The following is a 19,336-nucleotide window of genomic DNA, read 5'->3' on the forward strand; positions in this document are numbered from 1 at the left end:
TGTTTTTTGTTTTTTTTTTTTTTTTATTATATATATATATATATTTTATAATATTATCCCTTGTATTCATTTTTCCAAATTACCCCCCCTCCCTTATTCCCTCCCCCCGACGACAGGCAATACCATACATTTTACATGTGTTACAATATAGTCTAAGTACAATACATGTGTGTGAATATCATTTTCTTGTTGCACAATAAACATTAGAATCCGAAGGTACATGCAACCTGGGCAGACAGATATTAGTGCTAACAATTTACATTCCCCTCCCAGTGTTTCTTCTCTGGGTGTATCTACCTCTGTCCATCATTGATCAACTGGAAGTGAGTTGGATCTTCTTTATGTGAAGATTTCCACTTCCATCAGAATACATCCTCATACAGTATTGTTGTTGAAGTGTACAGTGATCTTCTGGTTCTGCTCATTTCACTCAGCATCAGTTGATGTAAGTCTCTCCAGGCCTCTCTATATTCCTCCTGCTGGTCATTTCTTACTGAGCAATAATATTCCATAACTTTCATATACCACAATTTACCCAACCATTCTCCAACTGATGGACATCCATTCATCTTCCAGTTTCTAGCTACAACAAAAAGAGCTGCCACAAACATTTTGGCACATATATGTCTCTTTCCGCTCTTTAGTACTAGATTGGTTTTTATTGAAAAATCTCTGCCAGCTTCATGGTGTTCCCTTTTACTTAAAACAATCAAGTAATTCATCTAGCTCTAACTTTACTAAATTGTTTTCCAGCCTTATTTCACCCAGAGCTATTATTTATATGTGGCCTGTTATGTTCTCTTGTAATAAGAGTCATTCAGTTTTCAGTTCCACTGGATTTTGTGTGATCTATAAGTTTATGTACATTCAATGTAATGATGGTGAGTTGAATCATCTTTGTCAAAGTTTTATATTTTGTTGTTGTTTTCACTGCAGGATCAAAGATTTGCCATGATAAATAGGTGAGGGGTGGGTAAGCAGAAAATTTGGGGGGCATCTTTTCCATCCACTTTCTCACACCAGGAGGTGTGCAGTGTGGCCCTTAAAAGACTGCTCTGGTGTTGCCAAAGTCCACTGCTATTTCAAATAAGAAGACAAGACTATGTGGAGTTGTGTGTGGGGTTGTGACTACAGCTCCTAATGCATCCTCATCTGCTGCTTTATCACTTGTCGGTCACCTCAGCCCTTTGAGACAGGTGAAAATAGTAAAAAACATTATGGGTATTGTCTTTTCATTCACACATAAATTGAATTTAAGTGAGACACAATTGTACAAAGTTGTTGACTTTACTCTCTCCCAGAGTAATCACAATCCAGTGGTAGGACAGAATCAAGTATATTGATGATAGCTTCAGATGCAGTGAATGGCTCTGACATGGAATGTCTAATGGAGCTCCTAGCACCTGATAGCACCTGCTTCAGCTGCCTTTAGGGTCATTACAACAAATTGTTCTCACCCACACATTTCACTGGGGAAGTCTTCCTATGCTTAGGGTAGACAATCCTTTAACTCACCAATGGGTTTAAGACCTCTTGGTGATCTTCAACCTAGTTTAGATCATCTGTTGAAGAGGTTTACCAGAATGTGATTACATGTTAGAGCTTTTTGGAACCACAGGTAAGAGTTAGGTGGATGAGGCAGATAATAAATCTGGAAATCAGCCTCAAAAAGGGATCAGTATCCCTAATACCTGAGGTACTAGTCTTTCCCTGAACATACCCTATACCCCAACTGAAGGGCATACTTTTTAAGTGATTGTCATTTGGTAAGTAACACAGCTGTCATGTAGTCAGTTTTGAAAGTCTCTTTCGAGGAAATCCACTGACCCAAGGAAACGGTGATCAATTCTGCCATTTTGAATTTTACAGGGTTGTCTGGGTAGAGAGAAAAGTTACTAAGTCATTAAATTAATAAGTATTTATTAGAACCAACTATGTACAAGGATAGCAAGATGGATTAGTGGATAGTGGTACTGAAACTGGAGTCAGGTAGATTTGAGTTCAAATCTACTCTCAGTAACTTACTACCTGTGTGAGGATGGTTTTATCACCTCATCTCTCTGCTATAATCTACTTGAAAAGGAAATGGCAAGCCACTGCAGTGTATTTGCCAAGAAAATCTCAAATGGTTATGAAAAATTGACCTGCATGAAACAGATGAATAAATGAAGAAGGAAGGAAGGAAGGGAGGGAGGGAGGGAAGAAGGGAAGGAAGGAAGGAGGGAGTGAAGGGAGGGAGGGAGAGAGGAAGAAAAGAGGGAATTTATTATATTCATTTTATAAATATTTATTTATATTTTATTTATTAACTATAGCCAAATAAGATAAAATGGGACTAGGAATGGACAAAAAATCCTAGGAGACAATTAGAGGGAATAAATAAAGAGTTGCTATGACATTTTAAATGCTAAAATTAATTTATTTAAAGGTTAATTAATTATTTCAGTGTTTCCTATCAAGTTAATTATAATTCATTTTGTGAATAAAAAGGGGTGATAAATTTAGGAAAGCTAGAAAAACCTCAGTAATTAGAGAGCTACCAAGAAGGTAGTATAGTAAAATGAAGAATCCTAATTCTACAGAAGACCTGGATTCAAATCTCATATGGGATGCTTATTTTTCATGGGACTAATTAATTTAATCAATTTATCAATCACTATGCATTTATGTAGTGCCAACTATGTGTAGGTACTAGAAAAGAAATGGGAAAAAATGAAACTACCTCTATGCTCAAAGAATTTACATTCTTTTGGAACACTATGCACCAATAAGATATACCTACATACATGTATATAAATCTGATGTATGTATATATGCATACATATGTGCACATATATATGTGTGTGTACATGTTATTTCTAAGTAAATATGTATATGCACACATATATGTATATATCCAGGAATGCAGACATAAGTATAAGACACAAAATCAAGATATAAGCAGTTGGAAAGATCAGAAAAGGTTTATAGAGAAGGTGATACTTAATTTTATCTTGAAGAAATTCAATGAGCTTATGTCATCTTCCAGGAATGAGGGATGGTCAAGATCACTGAGATAGGTGATGTGAAAAATAGAGAGAAGGACCACTTACGTAGTACATATAATACGGGAAGGTGAATGTTGTACAACTAAACTGGAATAACAGATGGTGGCCAGGTTGTGAATAAAGTATTTAAAAATCAATGAAAAGAGTTTATATTTTATAGTAGAAGCAATAGGGAGTCATTTGAGTTTATTGAGTTTTAAAGGAGAGGGGGTGACATGAAAATATCTGTAATTAAGGAACATTACTTTTGCAGGTATGTGAAAGAAGGATTGAAATGAAGGGAGGCTTGGTTCAAGAGAACCAATTAAGAGTCCATTGCAACTTTCTAAGAAATAAATGATGGATCCTGAACTAATGTGATGATATGATTTTGTGTGTGTGTGTGTGTGTGTGTGTGTGTGTGTGTGTGTGTGTGTGTATGCAAGCAGAGAAAATGCAGAATGTAGGGGATATTATGAAGTTTAAAATAGCAAGCACTGGAAAATGATTGTGCAAGTGGGGTGAGAATAAAGAGTTAGGGACAGCTCTTATATTGTAGGCTTGGAAGTCTGAAAGAATTATGGTTCCCTTGGCAGAAAAAAAAGGACAGAAAAGAAAGTGCTTTCTAAGTTCTATTTTGGACATATCAAGTTAAGGGTATCTCTGGGACAATAGATTTGAAATGTTCAGTCCAATGTAAATGTTCAATAGACAGTTGGTGATGTAGAACTGTAGGAAGTTTAACATGTCATTTTATCATTGGAAATGAAATTATCATTAAAAATTTTAGCCTCTGAGAAAAAAGCAAGAGAATAAGAAAGAAGACAAGGTAAGAGAGGAATTAAGAGAAGAGGAGAGGAAGGAAGAAAAAGGGAAGAGGAGAAAAGAGGAAGGGAGAAGAGAGGAGGGGGAAAAGGAGGGAAGAGGAGAAGAGAGGAAAAAAGAGAAAAGGAGAGGAGAGGAGGGGACAGGAAAGAGGGGAAGAGTAGAAATAAAGAGGGGAGGGGAGAGGAGGAGTGGAGTGGAAGGCAGAGGGAAGGGAAGGAAGGGAGAGGAGAGCAGAGAGGAAAAGAGGAAGGAAGAGGTGAGAATGTAAAGAGGGAAGGAGAAGAGAAGAGAGCAGGAGAGGATGGAGGAGGAGAGGAGGGAAGAGGGATGAAAAGAGAGGGGGAAGGGAAAAGGGGAGGCAGAAGAAACCAAAGCAGACATTTAAGATAATTATAGGAACTTTTTTTTTAGTTGTGAAGTCTGAAATTACATTCAAAAGTTTTAAGAATGAATGAGTGGAGAGAAGATGGAGGTATTGAGAATAGACAAGTTTTCCCCAAAGCACAACATTTCTCAAAAGCAATGTGTTTAATATTAAACTACTATTAAAATGATGCTGATTTTGTTTTTCTAAATTATTATTTAAAAACATCTAATTTTGACATAAAATTTTATTCATTTGAAACTAACTGTAATTAAAAACCTATTTTAAACAAAATTGTATATAGATAAAAATATCAATAGACACGCATACATATTTATATGAAATTCCTTTTAATTAAAGAATGCTTTTAAAAAATAAAACACATATTTCGCCATAATAAAATTTAATAGCAATTTTCCAAATTACAACTTTATTCAAAAATCCTCAATTCATAAAATGATAAATTAAGGGAAAATGAAACTATGTGAAATAAGATGAAAGTGTGTTACCATCTTGTCAAACTACAGAAGCAAATTTTTATACAGAAGTAGGAATACTCAGAAAAACTTGGTTCACAGCAAAAATTAATAAGACGTTATTATGAATTGTGTGCATTTAATATTTATAGATATAAAGATATAAAATTATATTAAATAGGATTATATGAAATTCTTCAAATTTAATTAGTAGTTCTTTGACTTATAAGCTATACTGGCTTGTTGGTAGAATTTTGTATATAATTTTTTAATAATTCACTTATTTTTGCAATTGATAAAAAATTATGAGCAATAATACTATAAAAAAACAATAAGCATCACAAAATCATATGGTATATAGGTAGTACCCAGATCCCTTTCTTGATCCTGGACTGATTTCTTGACTGCTAAATAATAATAAATTGTATTTATGTCACTCTCCCTCAGCCCCATATAAAATAGAATCAGTATTTACTTATCTTGCAACATAGAGAGTAACAGAGACCATTGGCCATCCAAGCCACATCAGGACAGCAAATAGCTATTAAACAATGACTTAGGAGAAGCTAGATAGTATGGTGGATAGAGTGCTATCCTTGGGTTCAGGAAGACTTATTTTCCTGAGTTCAAAACTGGTCCGAGAAACCCACTAGCTAGGTAATCCTGGGCAAGTCACATAACTCTGCTCCTATTTGCTTATCTTTAAAAATAAACTGGGGAAGGAAATTGTAAGGATGTGGTTCCCGCAAAACAAGAGAAGGGAATTGTAAGGGTCCTTTAAATTGGCAGGCACAGCACAACAGGAGATTTGAATGGCACAAAAGTAATCTCTGTGGATATGGGACTGCCCTGTGGGTGGGATCCTGGCCATATTGAGATACCTTCGTAAGGGGTGATGGCTCTCTTGCTGCTTGGCTGTATGTGTGACCTCACAGGCCCTTTATAAGCCCACTGCAGACAGAAGTCGCTCTCTTTAACTTGGCTCCCTAGCCTGGGGTAGCTGAGCCAAGCTGATGGATAGCAGAGAGGTAAGAAGTTTGATAGTGAACACGTGGGTCTTCAGACCAGGTGTTCACTAAGGAGTTAACAAGTCAGGTCAGTAAGTCACAGCATTATATGAGTAGGTATAATAAAGGCTTTTAAGATTACATGTGGCTGTTCTTGAGTGTGCTACCAGTTTTTAAACTATATATTCAAGAAATCATGGCCAGAGACCTTTGAAGGCCTCAGAGGAGGCAAGCCAGGTAGAGTTGACACTGCAAAGGTCAGTGGTCAAAGCTACTCTGTTGGGCCTAGGACAGACTAGTAATTGTAACTGCCAGGAGGGCATGTTACAGAAATGGCAATCCCAAACCCCAAAAGGGCTCACAAAGAGTTGGACATGATTGAACACCAACACCAAGTGTTCCAAGGAACAGGTACTGAAGAGACAACATAAGGGAGTAGAGTAAGTACACATTCAGACAGCTAGGTGGCACAGTGAATAAAATGATGGACCTGGAGTCCAGAAGATTCATTTTTGTGACTTCAAACAGCAGTTTGGTCTCAGAAAGGAGTTGTGTGACCCCAAACAAATCATTTAATCCTATTAATCCTAATCAGTTTTGACATCTTTTAAATAAGTTGAAAAATAAAAATGACAAACCATTCCAATATCCTTGCCAAAAAAAAATCAGATACAACTATGAAGAGTAAAATGTAATAGAAAAATGACTCAAAAAAAACAAAATAACAGGTATTGTACATAGATATAGTGAGTTAGTATAGTGTGATGGTTGGTTTTCTGGAGGTCTGGACCAGCCTTCTTTCAGCAGAGTAATCACTATGAGAATAGTCAGGGATAAAGTCCAAATTCTTTATTGTCTCCTTGCCTGGGGCTTGGCTAGCTTTCTGGAGGCCCTTCAGATGGGCCTTGGTCTCAGTGTGGGAAGCAGAAGGTCAGCCACCATGGTGTTGGAAAATGGAATGAATATCTCTCCTCAAGTCCTTGTTGGCTCTTTTATACTCTATTATAATTATATCATCATAGGTATGAATCTTGTAGAATAGATGTCAATCTTGTAGAATAATATTAAGAACTAAGTACTTGTACTAAACTAGAGAACTAGATAACCATTGTCTTATCAATTCCACCAAATATAAAATTGAAGTCTGACACAAAATGATGATGTTGGGGACTGTATCAAATGATGAGTTTTGGCACCAAATGTTGGGGTTCAGTGCCAATTCCTGCTTTAAAATACAAGGTGCAAGGCATGTATGATGAATCCACAAGAGTTTTCTCCTTGCCAAATGGTAATTTTGTTTATGGGAAGAGATTTTGAACAAAATGAAGAAGTAAAATACATACTAAAACTAGCAAATATGAAAGAGTAACTAGAGAGCATATTGCTCACAAAGAAAGGGGTTTTAAAAATCAGCAAAGGAAAATACAAGTTTCCTAGTGGAGTTCCCAATTAATCAGAATAACGAGAATACATCATGAAGTGGGAATATTCCATAGAGGAGTATAGTATCCTAAGGGAAAAGACACCATGAGGCCTGGGGAGGAATAAGAAGACACTACTAGACAGAACGCAGTGGCAGGCTAATCACAATAGTGATGGCCCAAGCTAATAAAACAAAGAGTTGATTTTATGAAAAAAATAACAAAATATATAAACCCTTAGTAAATCTGATTAAAAAAAGGAAAGACTTGGAAAATCAAATTGTTAGTCTTCAAAATGAAAAGGGAGAACTCGCGACTAATGAAGAGATAATTAGAATAATAATTAAAAGTTACTTTACCCAATAAATTTAAGCCAATAAATTCAATAACCTAAGGGAAATTGATGACTACTTCCAAAAACATAAGCTTCCCAGATTAACAGAGTAGGATATAAATTGTTTCAGTAGTCCCATTTCAGAAAAAGAAATACAACAAGCTATTCATCAAATCCCTAAGGAAAAAATCACTAGGGCCAGAAGGATTTATAGGTGAATTCTACCAAACATTCAAAGAACAATTAGCTCCAATGTTATATAAACTATTTGAAAAAATAGGGAATGAAGGAATCCTACGAAATTCCTTTTATGACACAGACATGGTACTGATACCCAAACCAGGTAAGTTAAAACAGAGAAAGAAAACTATAGACCATTCTCCCTAATAAATATTGATGCTAAAATCTTAAATAAGATATTAGCAAAAAGACTCTCCCCAGGATAATACATCATGATCAAGTAGGATTTATACAAGAAATGCAGGGCTGTTTCAATATTAGGAAAGCTATCAGTATAATAGACCATATTAATAACCAAATTAACAAAAATCATATGATCATCTCAATAGATGGAGAAAAAGCATTTGATAAAATCCAACATCTATTTCTATTAAAAATACTTGAGAGTATAGTAATAAATGGACTTTTTCTTAAAATAATCAGTAGCATCTATTTAAAACCATCAATAAGCATCATATGTAATGGGGAAAGATTGTAAACATTCCCATTAAAATCAGGGCTGAAACAAGTTTGTCTACTATCACCATTACTATTCAATATTGCATTAGAAAGGTTAGCCTGGGCAATAAGAGCAGAGAAAGAGATTAAAGGAATTAGAGGAAGCAATGAGAAAACCAAACTATCACTCTTTGCAGATGATATAATGCTATACTTAGAGAACCCCAGAGATTCTAATTAAAAAGTTATTAGAAATAATTCACAACTTTGGAAAAGTTGCTGGATACAAAATAAATCCACATAAATCCTCAGCATTTTGATACATCACCAACAAAATGCAACAGCAAGAGATACAAAGAGAAATTCCATTCAAAATAACTGTAGATAGTATAAAATATTTGGGAACCTATCTACCAAAGGAAAGTCAGGAATTCTATGAGCAAAATTACAAAACACTTGCCACAAAAATAAAATCAGATTTAAATAACTGAAAAAAAATTAAGTGCTCTTGGATAGGCCAAGCGAATATAATAAAGATGACAATACTCCCTAAACTAATCTATTTATTTAGCACTATAACAATCAGACTCCAAAAAAAACTATTTTAATGACCTAGAAAAAATAACAACAAAATTCATATGGAAGAACAAAAGGTCGAGAATTTCAAGTGGATTAATGGAAAAAAAAAATTCAAATGAAGGTGGCCTAGCTGTACCTGATCTAAAAGTATATTATAAAGCAGCAGTCAACAAAACCATTTAGTATGGGCTAAGAAATAGACTAGTTGATCATAGGTTAGGTTCACAGGACAAGACAGTGAATAAAAACAGCAATCTAGTGTTTGACAAACCTAAAGATACCAACTTTTAAGATAACAAATCATTATTTGACAAACACTGCTGGGAAAACTGGAAATTAATATGGCAGAAACTAGGCATGGACCCACACTTAACACCACATACTAAGATGAGATCAAAATGGGTCTATGATTCAGGCATAAAGAAGGAGATCATAAATAAATTAGAGGAGGATAGGATAGTTTACCTCTCAGATTTGTGGAGGAGGAAGGAATTTGTGACCAAAGGAGAACTAGAGATCATTATTGATCACAAAAAAGAAAAATTTTATTACATCAAATTAAAAAGCTTTTGTAAAAATAATATGAATGCAAACAAGATTAGAAAGGAAGTAACAAATTGGGAAAACATTTTTACACTTAAAGATTCTGATAAAGGCCTCATCTCTAAAATATACAGAGAATTGACTCAAATTTATAGGAAATCAAGCCATTCTCCAATAGATAAATGGTCAAAAGATATGAACAGACTATTTTCAGATGATGAAATTGAAACTATTTCCACTCATAGGAAAGAGTGTTCCGAATCACTATTGATCAGAGAAATGCAAATCAAGACAACTCTGAGACACCACTACACACCTGTCAGAGAGGCAAAGATGACAGGAAAAAAATAATGATGAATGTTGCAGGGGATGTGGGAAAACTAGGACACTGATGCATTGTTGCTGGAGTTGTGAAAGAATCCAACCATTCTGGAGAGTAATCTGGAATTATGCCCAAAAAGTTATCAAACTGTGCATACCCTTTAATCTAGCAGTGCTACTACTGGACTTATATTCCAAAGAAATACTAAAGAAGAGAAAGGGACCAGTATGTGCCAAAATATTTGTGGCAGCCCTTTTTGTAGAGGCTAGAATCTATAAAATGAATGGATACCCATCAACTGCAGAATGGTTGGGTAAATTATGGTATATGAACTTTAAGGAATATTATTGTTCTGTAAGAAATGAGCAGCAGGATGAATAGAGAGAGGCTTGGAGAGACTTACATCACCTGATGCTGAGTGACTTGAGCAGAACCAGGAGATCATTAGACACTTCAACAACAATACTGTATAGGGATGTATTCTGATGGAGGTGGATATCTTCAACACAGAGAAGATCTAACTCAGATCCAATTGATCAATGATGGACAGAATCAGTTACACTCAGAGAAGGAACACTGGGAAATAAGTGCAAATTGTTTGCATTTTTTGTTTTTCTTCCCAGGTTGTCTTTTTCCTTCTAAATCCAATTCTTCCTTTGCAACAACAACAACAACAATTAAAATAACAACAACAAAATTTGGTTCTGCACACATATATTGTATCTCGGATATACTATAACATATTTAATGTGTATGGGACTACCTGACATCTAGGAGAGGGGATGGAGGGAAGGAGGGGAAAATTCAGAACAGTGCAATGGATAATGTTAGAAATTACCTATGCATATGTCAAAAAAGTTATAATTAAAAAATTAATAAAAAGAAAGACACACTTAAAACATACAATATAATTCGACAAAATTTAGGAAACTATATAAGTTATAGAAGAAGGAAAAAAAGAAGTAGCAAAAAGGGGTGGTTTCAACTAAATTAGGTGAGAAGGATGAATCAGATAAGAATGGAGTTAAGTACAATTTTCAGCAACAGGAGCATTTCCCATCTCCTCCCTCAATTAACCCTTCAGGGGTGGAAAAAGAAGGAAAAGAGGAAGAGGCAGTAACACAAACAGAATCTCCTGTTAATCAGCTAATGACAAGATTAGAAAAAGCATTGATTCAGGCTAAGAGATAAGGACATGATGTAAGTGATTTGATAGATGCAAACCCTGTGGTTGAAGAAATTTACTCTTAAAGTCAAAAAAAGAGAAGTGACACTCCTTTTAATTTGGATAAAATTAAGGATTTGAAAAAAAGGTTACACCTTTTATGGTACCACATCATCTTATGTTAAGATGTTAATAGTTAATGTCTCTTATGAAATCCTAACCCCAAATGATGGGAAATCCATAGCAAGGACATGTTTAGAACCTGGACAAAACTTGTTGTGGTTTTCAGAGTTTCATGAATTATGTAGGATTCAAGTCAGAGGCAATAGGGAAATAGGAGTTAACACACAATTGACTTTTGACCAACTAGCAGGTGAAGGTCAGTATGGAGAGAATTCAGAAAAGATTAATTATCCCATAAGAGTGTATGAGCAAAATTTTAAGGTTGCATAAAAGCTTGAGTTTCCCTCCCTGGACAGAAAGATCGAGGGGAGGCTTTCACTAAAATAGAGCAAGGTCCCAATGAAACTTTTGCTGATTTTGTGGAATGTCTTCTAACTACTCTCAAAAGAACTAGTGGAGAAAATGCAGCTACAGAAATAATGACTAGACATTTGTCTATGGAAAATGCCAATGAGATTTTCAAATGAATTATATGGGGACTAGACAAAGATGCTTCTTTAGAGGAGATCATAAGAAGCTGTACTACAGTGGGCACTAATACTTATTATGCACAGACTATGAAGAACATGGAAAGACAGGGTCCTTCCTGAAAAGGACTTCCAGGGAAACTCGTTGATGTTTTCAATGTGGAAAAGTTGGACATCTAAGAGCTCAGTGTAGATAAGAAGATAGAGTGAGAAGACAGGGTGAAAGAAGACCTAAAACCCCATGTCCAAAATATCACAAGGGCTTCCACTGGGCCTCAGAATATAGACTGACCCAGAAAAATGAGAGGTGATGCCCAGCTACAAGAACTCAATCAAAAGATCGATGGGGCATGGTGGCAACTGAGGTTACACCCAAATAGTCTTGGACTCTTATGTGAACTATCAGCAAAAATGTAATCATATGTAAGAAAGGGATTACCTGATCAGTCAGCCAAAAAGCAATTAGATAGCAGAAATGGATTACACTTAGGGAGAATACAGTCTTTTTAAACATCCAGGGCAATGTCCAATGCAAACAGCTCCAATGTAGTTACCAGATGATGAGAAGAGATTGAGAAAGTGGTCAATAGAAGGGGAAATTAGGTAGGTTAACTGCCTGGGAGAGAGGGTTTGCTTATATTCTAACAGACATGAGGAAACAGGGTGGACAAGGGAACAGACAGATGATAACAAGCACCTAGAGAGATATAAAAGGAGAAAAACCTCAAAACAAAGAGAAGATCTAAGAAATATTTGACACTGAAAGAGCATGCCTGATAAAGAGCCTGTTAAAGAACTTGAAAACTAACAGGAATCATGGGATTCCTTAACACAAGATAATGCTGTAAAAGGATTTGAAAACCAGCAGAGATCATTGAATTCCTTGAGAAGAAAAATTGTTTATGAGACTATTGCAGGATTTCAAAACGTGCATGAATGATTAGATTGCTAACACAGAAACTAATGGAGAATGGATTCCATTTTGACTATTTCTAGGACTTCTGGACATGTATAAATTATCAATTTATGATTATTGGATCATGTTATTTGTTACATTACTTCTAACATGTATTATGATGCTATGTGTTTATGTAATTTATGTAATTATGTGTAATATCTCCCATATTGATGGATTTATGTATACCTGTTTCTTTTTAAAATTTTTAAATTAATTTTATAATTATAATATATTTTGAGAGTAGATATGCATAGGTAATTTTTTACAACATTATCCCTTGTACTCCCCTCTGTTCTGCATTTGCCCCTCATTCCCTCTACCCCTCACATAGATGGGAGGCATTCCCATACATAGTCAATATATTATAATATATCCTAGAAACAACATATGTGTGCAGTATCAAATTTGTTATTGTTGTTGTTAATGCAAAGGAAGAATTAGATTCAAAAGGTAGAAATCACCTGGGAAGAAAAAAAAAGCAAACAGTTTACAACTATTTCCAAGTGTCCTTCTCTGAGTGTACCTGATTCTGATCATCACTGATCAATTGGATCTGACTTAGATATTCTCTTTATTGAAGATATCCACTTCCATCAGAATACATCCTCACACAGTATTATTGTTGAAGTGTACAATGATCTCCTGGTTCTGCTCATCTCACTTACCATCAGTTGATGTAAGTCTCTCCAAGCTTCTCTGTATTCAACCTGCTGGTCACTTTTTTTACAGAACAATAATATTCCATATGATTCATATTCCATAATTTACCCAACCACTCTACAATTGATTCATTTTCCAGTTTCTATCCACTACAAAAAAGGTCTGGACAAAATTATTGATACATATATATGGCTGTTTCTTTTATTTTTATTTTTTTATTAATTTTATAACATTTTTTGACAGTACATATGCATTGGTCATTTTTTACAAAATCATCCCTTATACTCCCTTCTGATCTGAATTTCCCATCCTTCCCTCCACCCCCTCCCGTAGATGACAGGCATTCACATACATATTAAATATGTTATAGTATGTCCTAGATACAATATATATGTTCAGAACCAAATTTTGTTGTTGTTGTTGTTGTTGCAAAGGAAGAATTGGATGTGGAAGGTAAAAATAACATGAGGAAAAAAACAAAAAATGCAAGGAGTTTATACTCAATTCCCAGTGTTCCTTCTCAGGGTGTAGCTGATTCTGTTCATCATTGATCTACTGGAACTGGATTAGATCTTCTCTATGTTGAAGATATCCACTTCCATCACAATACATACAGTATTATTGTTGAAGTGTATAATGATCTCCTAGTTCTGCTCAAGTCACTCAGCATCAGGTGATGTAAGTCTCTCCAAGCCTCTCTTTATTCATCCTGCTGGTCACTTCTTACAGAACAATAACATTCATATACCATCAACTCAATCAAAAGATAGATAGGGCATAATGGCAACTGAGGTTACAGCCATCAAGTCTTTAGAAGGTCAGGACACTCTGGGGCAGAGCCAAGATGGTGGAGAAGCTAGATGGAACTTTCTAAGCTCTCTAATTCCCTTTCTACCTTGGTATTTAATTCAGCCTCAGAAACAGCACTTGACTGGTAAAACCCACGAAGATTGGAAATACAAAAACTTACCAGAGGAAGAGAATCTGGAATATTGCCAGAAAAGGTTTGACCTGAGGTGGTGTGAGTAGCCCAGTGCAGAGCATGGATAGAAACGGGAGTGGAGTGGTTTTTGTGGTTGAAAAATTTACAAAGAGTCCCCTGCAGTATCCTGACTGCTTTGCTTTGATGAGGGAGCAGGGGGCCAGCAGAGAAGTTGGAGCCTGGGGTAGTGGGTACTCAGGGGGTCACAAAGCCACAGAGGATCTGTCTGGGATCACCCAGGACCAGAAGTGCCTCAAGGCAGACCATAACACAGCACTTCACAGCATTCTGCAGTGAGGGGCTCTTGCCCCTGGGGGGCCAGTAATACACAGCAGGGGCACAGCCTGGGTCAGCCTTTCATCTGTATAGTGAGGGGCTCGGCCAGGGGAAGTGGAATTTCCCCAGCTCGACTGTGCTCCCCAGGCAGTGGCACTTCCAGTTCGGTGAGGGACAGGACCACTTTGAGGGCATTTGTGGGGGCGCAGTGATACCTTTACTCCTTAACCTCTAGCCCCAAGGCGGTCACTAATCTTCACAGTGGGGCTCCTCTCAGGGTACTTACACAGCCCTGTCTGTAATACCTAGACATGCTCACTTCTGCATAAAGTTCTTCCCAGAGCCTTCCTGCAGCTTGGCTGTTCCTTGCAGCACATTGAGAGGGCAGATACTGTCCATAAACCCATCCTTACTCGGCAGAGGAACCTGGTAGTCCCCTTGCCCTCAGGACAGACCCTGAAGGCTTTAAAAAAATGAGCAAAAAAGATGAAGAAAACCCTTTACAGCTTCTATGCAGAAAAACAGCTTGTTTCCCACCCTGAGGCGGCTACAACCTCAGACACTACCCCAAATAACACTCTGCTAGAAGAAACTATTAAAAATCTGAAGAGAGAATTAGAAGAAAAATGGGGAAAGGAAAGAGAAGCTATGCTAGATTATATCAATGTCCTGAAATGTGAATTAGAAAAGGCAAACAACTTCCTCAAATGGAAAGGATTTACAGAAAGTGCAGGGAAACAGAATTAAGGAGCTGGAAAAGGTAAAGAAACCACAGGACAGTAGGATCTGTGAATTGGAAAAGATAAAGAATTCCCAAGAAAGTAAAATTTGTGAATTGGAAAAAGAAAATAACTCATTAAAAAACAAATTTAGTGAAGTGGAAAAAAATTTCATAGACCAAAACAACTCATTTAAAAACTCAATTGGACACATACAAAAAGAAGGAAAAAAAAAAAAGCTAATGAAGAAAATAACTCATTAAAAATCAGAACTGAACAAATAGAAATGAATGATTCACTGAGACACCAAGAATCAGTCAAGCAAAGCCAAAAAATTGAAAATCTGCAGAAAAATGTCAGCTATCTACTTGCCAAAACGACAGACCTGGAAAACAGATCGAGGAGAGACAATCTGAGGATTATTGGACTTCCTGAAAATTATGATGAAAAAAATAGCGTAGATACTATTATACAGGAAATCATCAAAGAAAACTGCCCAGGGGTAATAGAAACAGAAGGTAAAACAGACATTGAAAGAATTCATTCAACACCTTCTGAAAAAGACCCCCCAAAAAAACACAAACAAATAAACAACAACAACAAAAAAAAAACTCCCCGGAACATTGTGGCCAAAGTTCATAAGTATTAGACTAAGGAAAAAATACTACAAGCAGCCAGGATACAACAATTCAAATACCAAGGTGCCACAATGAGGGTGACTCAAGACCTGGCTGGTTGGAATGGAAAGGGGATAGTGTCAGAAAAAGAGGAAAGGGGAGATAAAAAGAGGGAAACTACATCCCACAAAGAGGCAAAGAAAACCTATCATATCTGAGGGAAGTTAGAGAGGGGGAGGAACATTGTGTAAACGTTACTCCCAGCAGAATTGTCTCAAAGAGAAAATAATGGATATATTAGTATTACAGAAAATTCTTTCTCACCTCATTAAAAAGAGGGAGAGGAAAAGGGAAAAGGAAAAAGAGCAATAAGGACAGGGAACAAGAAAGGGTAAGGGATTTCAAGGGAGGAGAGAGGGATATTAAAGAGGGAGGGCTGTGTGACACAAGTGAGGCTCATAAGTTTAATTCTGGGAAAGGGGTTCAGGAAGGTAAGGTTAAAAAGCATAATCAGGGGATATTACGCTGGCAGGAAATACAGAATTAGTCATTTTAACTGCAAATGTGAATGGGATGAATTCTCCCATAACACAGAGACAGATAGCAGATTGGATCAAAAGTCTGAACCCTACAATATGCTGTTTCCAGGAAACACATTTAAAGCAGAGAGATACATACAGAGAAAGGTAAAAGGCTGGAGCAGAATCTATTATGCCTCAAGTGAAGTCAAAAAAGCAGGGAGAGCCATCCTTATCTCAGATGAAGAAAAAGCAAAAATTGATCTAATCAAAAGAGATAAGGAAGGAAACTATATCTTGCTAAAGGGTAGCAGAGACAATGAAGCAATTTCTATACTAAATATATATGAACCAAGTGGTATAGCATCTAACTTCCTAAAGGAGAAGTTAAGAAAGTTGCAAGAAGAAATAGACAACACAACCTTGCACTCTCAGAATTAGAGAAATCAAACCACAAAACAAAACAAATCAGAAAGAAATTAAAGAGGTAAATCAAATATTAGGAAAATTAGGTATGATAGCTCTCTGGAGAAAACTGAATGGTGACAGAAAGGAGGATACTTTCTTCTCAGCAGTTCATGGAACCTATCCAAAAAAAATGACCATATATTAGGACATAAAGATCTCAAAATTAAATGCAGAAGGAAGGCAGAAATATTAAGGTCTTTCTTTTTAGATCACGATGCAATAAAAACTACATTCAACAAAAAGTTAGGGGTAAATAGATCAAAAAGTCATGGGAAACTAAATAAAATCTCATCTTAAAGAATGATTGGGTGAAACAGCAAATTATGCACACAATTAATAATTTCACTCAACACAGTGACAATGATGAGACATCATACCAAAATTTGTGGGATGCAGTTAAAACGGTAGTCAGGGGAAATTTTATATCTTTGGAGGCTTACTTGAAGAAAATAGAGAAATAGAAGATCAATGAATTGGGCTTGCAACTTAAAAAGCTGGAAAAAGACTAAATTAAAAGCCCCAATCAAATACTAAACATGAAATTCTAAAATGAAAAGGAGAAATTAATGATATTGAAAGTAAAAATACTATTGAACTAATAAATAAAACTAAGAGTTGATTGTATGACAAACCAATAAAATAAATAAACCTTTGGCAAATCTGATTAGAAAAAGGAGAGAGGAAAATCAAAGTGTTAGTCTTAAAAATGGAAATGGGGAACTGTCCACCAATGAGGAGGAAAATAGAGAAATAATGAGTTATTTTGCCCAACTGTATGCCAATAAATTCGATAACCTAAGGGAAATGGACGACTACCTCCAAAAATGTAGGCTTCCCAGATAAAGAGAGGAGGAAGTAAATTGCTTAAATAGTCCCATTTCAGAAAAAGAAATACAACAAGCTATTCATCAACTCCCTAAGAAAAAATCCCCAGGGATAGATGCATTTACAGGTGAATTCTACCCAACATTCAAAGAACAATTAGCTCCAATGTTGTATAACCTATTTGAAAAAATAGGGAATGAAGGAGTCCTACCAAATTCCTTTTATGACACAGACATGGTACTGATACCCAAACCAGGTAGGGTGAGAACAGAGAAAAAAAATTATAGACCATTCTACCTAATAAATATTGATGCTAAAATCTTAAATAAGATATTAGCAAAAAGATTCTCCCCAGGATAATACATCATGATCAAGTAGGATTTATACCAGAAATGCAGGGCTGGTTAAATATCAGGAAAACTTTCAGTATAATAGGCCATATTAATAACCAAATTAACAAAACTCATATGATCATCTCAATAGATGCAGAAAAGGCATTTGATAAACTCCAACATCCATTTCTATGAAAAACACTTGAGAATATTGGAATAAATGAACTTTTCCTTAAAATAATCAGTAGCATCTGTTTAAAATCAACAATAGTCATATGTATTGGGGAAAGACTGCAACCATTCCCATTAAGATCAGGGGTGAAACAAGTTTGTCCTCTATCACATTACTATTCAATATTGCATTAGAAATTCTAGGCTGGGGAATAAGACCCCAGAAAGTGATTAAAGGAAGTAGAGTAGGTAATGAGGAAACCCAACTATCCTCTTTGCAGATGATATGATGGTATACTTAGGGAACCCCAAAGATTCTGCCAAAAAGCTATTAGAAATAATTTGGAACTTTAGCAAAGTTGCAGGATACAAAATAAATCCACATAAATCCTCGGCATTTTTATACATTAACAACACAATCCAACAGCAAGAGCAACAAAGAGAATTTCCATTGAAAATAACATTTGCTAGTATAAAATCTTTAGGAATCTATCTCCAAAAGGAAAGTGCAGAATTATATGAGCAAAATTACAAAACACTTGCCACGAAGAAAAAGTCAGATTTAAACAATTGGAAAAGTATTAAGTGCTCTTGGATGGGCCGAGCGAATATAATAAAGATGACAATACTCCCTAAACAAATCTCTTTATTTAGCGCTATAACAATCAGACTCCAAAAAAACTATTTTAAAGACCTAGATAAAACAACAACAACAACAACAACAACAACAACAACAACAACAACAACAAACTTCATATGGAAAAACAAAAGGTTAAGAATTTGAAGGGAATTAATTAAAAAAAAAAAAAAATCAGACAAAGGTGGCCTAACTGTACGTGATCTAAAACTATATTATAAAGCATCATTCACCAAAATCATCTGGTATTGGCTAAGAAACATACTAGCTGATCAGTGGAATAGGTTAGGTTCACAGGACAAGATAGTGAATAAAAATATTAATCTAATGTTTGATAAACCCAAAGATCCCAAATTTTGGGAATAGAAATCTTTTTTGACAGAAACTGCTGGGAAAACTGGAAATTAGTAAGGCAGAAACTAGGCATAGACCCACATTTAACACCACATACTAAGATGAGATCAACATGGGTCCATGATTTAGGCATAAAGAACAAGATCATAAATAAATTAGAGGGGCGTAGGATAGCTTACCTCTCAGACTTGTGTCTGAGGAAGGAAGGAGGAGGAAGGAATTTGTGACCAAAGGAGAACTAGAGATCATTATTGATCACAAAATAGAAAATTTTGATTACATCAAATTAAAAAGCTTTTGTACAAACAAAACTAATGCAAACAAGATTAGAAGGGAAGTAACAAATTGGGAAAACATTTTTTTTACAATTAAAGGTTCTGATAAGGGAGTCATCTCCAAAATATACAGAGAATTGACTCTAATTTA

The sequence above is a fragment of the Sminthopsis crassicaudata genome, chromosome 3 (genome assembly GCF_048593235.1).
Source record: "Sminthopsis crassicaudata isolate SCR6 chromosome 3, ASM4859323v1, whole genome shotgun sequence".
Taxonomy (NCBI): domain Eukaryota; kingdom Metazoa; phylum Chordata; class Mammalia; order Dasyuromorphia; family Dasyuridae; genus Sminthopsis; species Sminthopsis crassicaudata.